Source organism: Lactuca sativa, chromosome 2, assembly GCF_002870075.4.
Source record: "Lactuca sativa cultivar Salinas chromosome 2, Lsat_Salinas_v11, whole genome shotgun sequence".
NCBI classification, from domain to species: Eukaryota; Viridiplantae; Streptophyta; class Magnoliopsida; order Asterales; family Asteraceae; genus Lactuca; species Lactuca sativa.
This window is the reverse complement of record NC_056624.2, coordinates 176,134,415-176,144,625: the sequence shown is the minus strand read 5'-3', so window position 1 is coordinate 176,144,625 and position 10,211 is coordinate 176,134,415. Positions and strand designations below refer to the sequence as shown.

The following is a 10,211-nucleotide window of genomic DNA, read 5'->3' as shown; positions in this document are numbered from 1 at the left end:
CCAACACACAATTAACACTCAATTTGACAGTTTAAGCACAAAGATTAAAGCTTTTTGACTAACAATGCAAAGTCAAAGAATTGGAAGGAGAATACCCGATTTAGAGCTTGAAACACGAAATTGGTGCTTGAGATCACTTGTAATCTCTTCCATAATTCTTCCCCAAGCTTATCTTGCTTGCTTAAATCCATGGAAAATCGAAGATCTTAGGTGTATGTGTGTGTGTTTGGTCGTTTGCGATGAAGGGTAGTAAGAGGGAAGTCACGACTGGAATGAGGAAAAGAAGGACCTGCACATTCTTAAAGATTTTTTTTATAGGCCTCGTTACACGACCCATATAATGGCAAGAGTAATGTTACACGGCCATGTAACGCCAAAAATCTGAATCAAGCTTCATTACACGGTCGTGTGTTGCAAAGGCATGTATTACACGGCCCGTGTAATGTTCTGAGAGACGCACCTTGATTTTTCTTATTTCCGCACCCGCTCACTTCCAATCTTCATAAAAATTATTTTTAGACTCCCCTAATTATTCTAAGAACCTTGGAACACAAAAATTTAAAAGAAAATGTCCATACGAAAATTTTACAAATATGACCAAAATACCCCCGGGTTGTCTCCCGGTTAGCCGCCCTTGTTTTAAGTCGTTGGCTCGACTTAGCCCCTGAATGTTATTCTTTCTAAATATGTGGGCCTCTCCAATACATCAACCTACGCGCCATGTATATTCTTTAAAGGGTCCGGTGGGGTTTTTGCTCCCAAATCTTGCACCTGTTCCATCGATGGAAGGAATTTGGCTTTGGTAATAGGTGGCTTGGAGTTCATATCATCGCTCCTCATACGCTTCTTGTCATCAATAAACTCTAACATCTCTAACACCTCATTATCCATATCAAACTTCTTTGCAAGCTCTTTGGTTTTGTCCCTGTCTAGTTTCGTGACAAAACTAACTCTAGAAATTCATTGTTAGACAAGTTCAAACCCTTTTTAGTTGAGGGCTGGATTGTCACAACTAGAAATTTGGATGCCTGTAACAACAACAATGATAACATTTTTAAACCAAAAATAAGAATGCAAAGCTTCTCTCTTTTGTTGCTTGATACCAATGATTTCCCTGCGTAAGGCCGAAGCTCTCATCTCTTGAAAATATTTGTCCAAAAACATCCTTGCAAGTTCATTCCATGTTGTGACTGACCCCGGTGGTAAGTCATACAACCATTCCTTAGCTGAATCTTGTAATGCAAAGGGGAATGCCCTTAATTTGATTTGATCTTCTATAACTTCATGTGGATTCATACCCACACAGACAACATGAAATTCCTTAAGGAATTTATGTGGGTCTTCATTCTCAAGACCACGGAATGAGGGTAACAAATGGATGAGTCCAGACTTGAGTTCAAAGTTGATTGCTGCAGGGTAATTTATGCACAAAGGTTGTTGGATGACATCTTGAGTGGCCCACTGTCTAAAGGTTTGTTCGGGTGGTGGATTTGAAGGATTTTGGTTTCCTCCATGGTTGTCTGTCATGGTAGGAGTAGGTGAAGATGGTGGGTGATACTTTTGGATGTTGGAGAAGATGTGGTTGATGGATTTGATGAAGAAGCTCCAGATTGTTGTTTCTTTAAAAGTTTGGCTTGCTTCCTTCTTTGTTTTGTAGATTTCCCTATCTCCAAATCAACTGGTAAATGTGTGCTTGTGCGAAAAGATCTTGGCATAAAATATTAGTACTACCGTATCCTCGGCAACGGCGCCAATTTGTTTGGCTGTCAAACCAACAAATAATGTGATAAAATATAACAATAAAACTCAAATCACTGCTACTTCATACACTAAAGATAGTATAGAGTAAGCAGGGTCGATCCATAGGAATACGGGACTTCTTATTTAGCCATATTCTCACACATCATACAAATAGTATTAAAGTGGGGGTGGGGTTATGTTTGAACTAGAATTAAACTTCATAAGTAAACAAGATTAATACTAAAAATCAATAAAAGAAATACATTTCCGATTCAGATTCCTATACATGCATTATGTTGGAGGATGTAATATGACGGTGATTCATGTTCAATCTAGGTTGGTAATCTAGATATTAACAAACTCTAATACCCAAGTTTACAAAAGTGTTTTATTCAAAACATGTTCTTTAAATAAAACTTCATTTAATTGATTCAATTCAAACAAGCTCTTGCATCAAATCATTAAATGACATTAAGATCTTGCAACAATTACCAACAATATCTAACATTCCTCATAAGTTTGGGAATATGAACATCTAATCTTTGATTACACTAATTTTTGATCTGACTACAACCAATTAAGTGCATGTTACTAACATCAAATCATAAAACATTTACGAATTTCATAATTTGATTAACTAGATTGATAAGAACCCTAATCATTGATCAAGTGAAAAGAGAACCAATCAAACATATAATTAAGATCAAATCAAAGATTACTAGATGATAAAAATAAAATCAAATACAAATTACAACTTAACAAGAAATACTTAGGAATCCAGAATCAGAAATGATATAGAAATTAGCCACACATGTCTAAGTTAACTACAAATCTAACAAGTATGATCTTCAAATTAACTTACAAAAAGCAAATTAAAGTGTTTCCAAAGTGTTAGATGATGATATGATACACCAAAATCTCCCCCTACAGTTCCAAGTCGAAGTTATGTTTGAATATCCCGTAAGAACATGATAAATCAGAAGTTAAGAATTTAAATTTTGATTAGATCACGTTACACGGCCCGTGTAACGTATGCCTTGCCATTACACGGCCGTGTAATGACTCTGATGTGCTGATGTGCTGAAATACTTCCTAAGCGCGGCTGCGTAACGTATGCCTTGCCAAAGCGCGTGTCGTGTAATAAATTGTAAGATAGCCAATCTCCAATTTTCTTCATTTCTTCAATTTAGCTCCGAAAGTTTCGAAATTTCACCAAGAGATTCCCATGACCATCCTAAGCATGCTCCAATCTTCAAATCACCCTGAAACATCCACAAAAATGGTGAAATATCGATAGATCCTCAATAATGTCCTTAAATGCAAAATGAATGAATATTATACTAAAAATGCAATGCAATGCTATAAATAAACATGAAATTAGCTTATGAAAAGGTGCAATTTATGCACCTAACAATGGTGTAAAAAATAAGGAGTAAAAGTGTTGTATTTATTGGTAAATAAATTGGTTATTTTTTTTTAACAAACTAGCCATTCAACGGCTATAGTAACGCTCAAATTGAGGGCTTCAAGTTGATTGGGCGTGCGTTTCCATTGTGCCGAGCACGAGAGACAACGACAACGAGCCACCACGAAACAATGGGGTAGTGTGCACACCCATTGTTCATGGCCAGCTCAACCACGAACATGGTCGTGCTTAGTATACAACTCGGCCTAATGGTGGTGGCCGGGTGATGCATGTGAAAATCTGTGTTTAACATTTACGTGTTAAACTGTAGTTAAACAACATATGATTCGTTCATTTGTCATGTATGAGTGACCACCACTCCACCTAAGTAGCTAACTTGATCGTTATATTAGCTCAAAATTTTAAAATAATATAAAAAGAAGAAATGTCTCGGAAGGTCATCATTCCATCATGGTTTTACAATTACCAAAGCACAGCCACCGACGAAGCTCCTTCTTCAGGCGACGTACATAGAGAATTAGAGAAATAAGAGGAAATAAGGGGAAAAAGAAATCTATAAAGATATACAACAATAAAAAATAAAGATATACAGTAATTAAAAAAAGTGAAGGTGGGTAATAGGTAAGAAGAGAAGGAATTGTTTTTACCGTACGTAGGGTTCCTAAGGGCATTATACGTTAATTTATACGAAGGAATGACAACTTTATATCTATTGGCGAAACCAATTTTATTCTTAATTATTTATTAGATGTTGGTGATTTGTACCACTAATATTATTTAAGTGTAATTAGATTAATTCGTTGATCAATGTTACCCGGATAAATATTAAATAAGTTAGGATGATGTAGAGTGCACATTTGTTTAAGTTTATCTTGATTGAAAGTATATTGTTATTTAGGGGCGAAGCCCTTTACTGACGAGGGTCCGAGGACAGCACCCCAAGGAGCAGGTTCCGAGGGGCAAATCCCTGGCTGTGGTCGAGCTTTTATTTGAATCCGTTTTTAAAGGTAGTGTAGTGACATGTTTGTAATGGTTACAAAACTGTCATATGACAGTTTGGTAGTATTTTAGACAAGGTGGTTGTTTTTGTCCTACTAATCATATACGAATTCTAGTACACAAGATCATATCATCTTCTACATTCGCTTTTCTTAAGTGCTTAGTTTTATCCGATTAAATATTTTCATGTGTACCGCCGAAATGCTTTAATCTGAAAGTGTGTTTCATGACTCTAAGTGATCAAAGTATTCTTAACCTGATTTTCTAACATTAGACAAATAAGATAAAACATAACACATCCATCAACATATTGACTAGTTAGGTGCATACATTTTAGTTTCTTTATTCTCGATCTTATGAAGAAGGCATACAATCATGGGCGGAGTCACCTAAGAGCGAGGGTAAGCCCAGAATCACCCTCAAATTCTCAAAAAAAAGTTGTTTATATATATATATATATATATATATATATATATATATATATATATATATATATATATATATATATATATATATATATATATATATATATATATATATATATATATATATATATATATATATATATATATTCTAATTAATTTATACGGATGATCCTAAAAAAATTATGGCTTCGCCCTTGCATAAAATGCTTCAATTTGTTTATTATAATATAAACATCAACTAATCTATATTTCTAACTTCAATTTTTTTTCATAAGTTCAATCTTTGCGTTAAATAATTTAGATTCAATATGACTAAAATATGACAAGACGACATCACATTAATATTTGTCGTTTATGTATGCCTTGTAGATAATAGAGTATCTTTATGCACCATGTGTTAATTTTATATGAAACATTTTGATCGGAGGTTAAAACAGTTGGAATGCACTATCTATTTTATGTATTTAAGTCCAAACATTACAACCTGTGTTTCTCAAAAATTGCATACCTCATGTAACATTACATTCATGCAGTACCTACTACAGCCTGTAATGTGTATTCTACAACCTGTAACACATCGTTCCTTGACTGGACTAGTTAACGCAACTGCCACCCTAATAACTAGATGCGTTCCCCCGCGTTGCGGGGGTGGAACGTGTTGTTTTTGTGTACATGTATAGTAGATTGTCTTAATTGGTAGCCACATTCAAGTATGTTGTTATTCTCTGCAATTCGCCCTTTTACAATTTTGATGCTTAAAATAATAAAAATAAATAACATTGCCTTTTTGCAGAAAAAAAGGATCCAAATTACATAAAGCTAAACATTAAAATGAAAATACATTGCTCTATTTTAGTTTTTTTGTTCTAAGATATGCAAAAAAAGCCACTTAACATCAGTCTTGCTGACGTGCACTTGGGAGACTCATTAGTTCTTGATACATCCCACTAAATATGGAAGAGCTACTGCCATTCAAGTCTCTTCCCACCACTGATTTCTTAACACCTCCTAAATAAAATCAATTGTGTGAATTTTTAATGTTTATATTAAAAAAAAAGAATTTACTTGAGTCATAGTGGTTCTTGTCCATTTAAATCTTCTTTCAAGTGCGGGTTGATCGATTCCATATTTAGCGGGGTCTCTAGCTGCCTTAGATATAGCTTTCTCCAATTCATCCACCTTCTTATCAGCAAAATAGATTTTCAGCCTACATTCTTAAATCTTCTATGGAATAACAAATTCTATGTTCAGATGCATACCTGCCATTCAATTTATGAATATATGCAAATAGGCTTAAACCCAACTGAAAGTTGACCTACCAACGTTAAACCTTATGCATGCATCCTATAGTGGCAAACAAATACATATAAAATAACCATAGAGATAAATATAAATTGTTTAAATGTTTCAATATAAATTGTATATCTAACGCTAGGCTTAAATGCAGCTCTTTTAGCACTTGTGTAAGCCATTGATGTAGCAACTGTTGTTGCCCAAATTGTGCTTACATATACATTTTTATCAAGACTCCATTATATTTTGTCGTTTTGATTATTCAAAAAATCAAATCTATCATTATATTGAATAAAAGTTAAAGTTTATAAATTAAACTAACCAATGCTGGCAAGCTTGTGGTTTGAGACCATGATTGCAAGCCTTCCATTTGACCTGTATCTTACTTTCAATTTTTTGCTTCATAATATATAATATGAATAAACAAAAAGTAGAATGTCATTAATTTTTTTTAACTGTTAGCAGGATGGACAGGGGGCAAATAGACCAACTGTTATCAAAGAAAAAAATGGTCTATCAGCCATTTTATGACAAATAAAAAACTTTTGAATCATGTAATTTAGCCAATGAACTAATTTTTTTTAGATTTTCATCATAATAGTTTTGTGGCTAAATCGTAAAAAAAATAAGAGTTTAATGACCAAATCAATAAAAAAATATTAGTGTAGCGGCTTAATTAGTAAATAAAATTTTTAGACGATAAAAAAATATAATGGTAAAAATAAGTTGTTTTTTTTCTGTAATTTTTATAATATCAAAACAGGCCAATTTTGAGACAGTGGAAGAAAGTATAATTGTTTAATGACTAAATAAAACAGGTAAATGGAAAAATCAATAAGATTATGAAAGTACATGTGTTTTTTTTGTTGTATTTCTCTAAAAATATAACAATACCACTATCAACAGCCCATTTTGATTAATATAAATTAGAAGATAGAAGGTAATATGTTTTCAAAAGCATACCTTTAAACCCCTTACTTCAACTTCTTCCTATTTGAGATTTCTATCATCAATGTTTAACACATGTAAAAGTCGTGATGGAAGTACAGAGAAAAGTTGGGTAAGGGTAATGTTGTCATTTGGCTTTAGCAAATCATTTTGGCAATGTCAATGAAGCCTTCATTTCTATCATTTGTAACTTTTTTAAAATAATAAACAATAAAACCTTTTCTTTAATATTTAAAAAGATAATAAATAAAAAAACACTCACCATTAAGTTCCATTTTGTTTGTAGTCTTCCTCAAAACTCCATTACCAATTTGTTGTCATAGACTCTTAGCTTCTATATAAGCAAAGCACACATCTGGGAACAATCCAATTCCATTTTTTGGCATCGCAAGAACATCTGGTAGAAAAGAAAAAAACTCATAAATGTATGATTTTGAGTTTTGATTTAAATATTTAATGCTAAAATGTTGAGTTTGCCTGTGTTATGGTTTTTTAGTGGGTATGATCAGATACACCATTCCGAAACCCCATTGTTATGCTATCCATGACGGTTATATATGGCTTCTTATATCCAAGATTTTGCAAATAAGAAAGTATTCAACAGTGAACACCTGATCTGCAGTCAGACACCTACAGTTATACATAACATTCCTTTTTTGAATTCCAATTGGTGCTTCAAATAGAAGTCAATATAATGGAACTTGTATATACACAAAGCTTAGGGTAGTGAAAACTCATGTACAATGGTTACCTATATTCATGGCATTGAGAGGTTTTCTAAAATCGAGGGTGATAACAACTCTTCTGTTTGTTAATATGTTCCATTTGACAAAGCCCTAGAAATATAGGAGTTAAACACAAAAAATTGAAATTCAAAATAAAATTACAATCATGGATGGTAAAAAAGCGAGTGAAAATATAGAAAATGAAAGAATAAATTTTTTATTCCTGATGGAGTTACCTTTCCGTTCACATTGATGATCCCACACCTCTATTTGTTTATGTTCCTTTCATCTACATCACAGATTCACCTGACTATGCTAGCTACCACCAACACAGGTAAGATTCGATGAGCACTAAAGCATATTGAAAACAAGTAAAAGCCAAACATGGGAGTTTTAGACAACCTCAAAAAAGAAAAGGAAGACCATATATATATATATATATATATATATATATATATATATATATATATATATATATATATATATATATATATATATATATATATATATATATATATATATATCAACAATCATCGGTCCATAGCAAAGATTATGCTTTCCAAAACCCAAAATTGAAAAGAAATTAGGGCTTACATCAACATCCTGCTACATCAGATTGAACCTAACTACATCGCCACTCGAAGCATAACTGTAGTTGCACCGGTAAAGGAAGCTGTGGAGAAAGCATCGTCTGTTTTTTGAAGAAGGATCGACATCTCTGATTTTGGCATGTTAAATCAGTGGTGCTCTACAGAGATGTTCAAGAGAGAGAGAGAGACGAAAACGGAAATAAGGAAACCGACGGCGAAACGACACCCTTCGCACATCACACCTCAAATCCCATAGTCATTAACTTCGTCGCACCATCACCAAGAAAAGCACATGTGTGAGTTGTTGCTTACCAAAATCGATAGATGAAGGAAGCCGATTCCATAGGAGTAGAAAAAGGTGATTCGAGAGGAAGCGGTGGGAAGCAGGTGGAACGGGGAGGGCAAGAACAAATCCACATAGACCAAGCGTTTACTTGACATCACATAAACCCTAGAAGAAGAATACGTGCAAACTGCAATGAAATCTTTCCATGTTGGCTACGAATTTCTCTATGCCTCTCTTCCTGGTTCACGATCATGCACACACACAATGGGTTGTATGTGTGTTTCCCCTGGTGCTGAATCCCTAGGCTGGATATAAACATATACACCTTTTTTGTCTTTTAATCGTTCATCTGGGTAGAAGTTGAAAGATTGAGAACGGGATTGACAATGAAGAGGGTCTGATTTGCTGTCGGCGATGGAAAATCGAGTCTTTTTTGAACACACATATTAGAAAACTTAGAAGATGGAGATGGAGCGAAAGCTAAAACGAATCCAGAAAAAGCCCTCCATCAAACGGAGCGGTGAGAATAAGAAAGAGATGAGGTGTTTTTTGGTGAATCAAGAATTCGTCGAATAGAAGATAGGGAAGGAATAAAGTTGGATTTGAAGTGTTGTAAGCTAATTGGAAGGGGGAGGCGGTGAAAGATGAGGACGCATAGAAGAGGAACATGTAGCTTGCATCATGATGAGTCGCGCTCCTTTAACAGTTGACCATTGACCAGAGATATTGACCACACTTTTATCCGATGATTAAAAGTGATAAAATTCACAAACATAAAAAGTCCAGGGTAAAAAAAAAACGGAAAACAATACCAAAATTGTCAATAGAGAAAATAAATTGATCAATTTTACCAAAAGGTTAGGAAATTCACTGTTCCTAAGCTTGAACTTCTTTAATATATATATATATATATATATATATATATATATATATATATATATATATATATATATATATATATATATATATATATATATATATATCAAACTCAAAATATAAAGAATCATCCTAATAATTAAAGTCAAAATAGAAAATTCTTTAGAGATTAAGTTTTACTTCTTCCGATCAAAAGCACTTTAAGGATTTGGGTTGGATGTACGGAAGGTACCGGTGGTACCAAAAGATAAAATGAACATCAACTCTTTATTTGTGGTATAGTATGCATCGCCTCAAATTTGGACTATACATTAAAATATAATAAATGTTACGGACAATAAATAACATTTAATTAGAAGGTTATTTAGAATCAATAATCTTAACTAAAGATGTAATAATCATAATAACAATCTCATGGATGTAAAAAAACTCTTAAATATGACTTTGTATGAAGAAGTTATGATCCTTCTTAGTTTCACGTTCAACCCTATATAGCAAAGCGTGTCGTAAAAAGCGAGTTAGAGATCGGTTGTTTATTAGCCTAGGTAATCTAAACGAAAGTCGTAGTAATCGTAAAAGCAAAAGAGTACATATAAAGAATGCTTAAATCTGACTTCATATGAGGAAGTTATGATTTTTCGAAGTTTCGATACAGTAGTGCGTGACACAGAAATCGAAATTAAAATCGGTTGATTGTTAGCCAAAACAATGTAAACGAGAGTTGAATATCTCGTGAATACGAATCCGTCAATATAAAGACAGTCGATAATGGATTTTGTATGAAAAAGTTAGAATTTTCGCACATATTCCAACAATCTAATCTCTATAAAAATATGAATTTAAATTAAAGTGAGAATTAACTGTTGAAGTCTAAAGGAAACTTATAGAGCTCATCGAGAGGAT

General features: G+C 33.3%; 1 long non-coding RNA gene across 9 annotated transcripts; it reads right to left on the bottom strand.

The window, feature by feature from the left end:
• Positions 1 to 5,351: 5,351 nt before the first annotated feature.
• Positions 5,352 to 9,177, bottom strand: LOC111902759 (uncharacterized). 9 transcript variants are annotated; one of them, XR_006188307.2, is made up of 7 exons: positions 8,151 to 9,168; positions 7,793 to 7,875; positions 7,583 to 7,667; positions 6,847 to 7,447; positions 6,206 to 6,282; positions 5,850 to 5,934; positions 5,352 to 5,769 (listed from the first exon to the last, which is right to left on the bottom strand). It is a non-coding gene; the product is annotated as an uncharacterized LOC111902759 (long non-coding RNA). The 9 variants fall into 9 exon arrangements; XR_006188308.2 differs by having other exon boundaries at positions 6,206 to 6,258; XR_006188310.2 differs by having other exon boundaries at positions 7,094 to 7,447; positions 8,151 to 9,165.
• Positions 9,178 to 10,211: the final 1,034 nt, after the last annotated feature.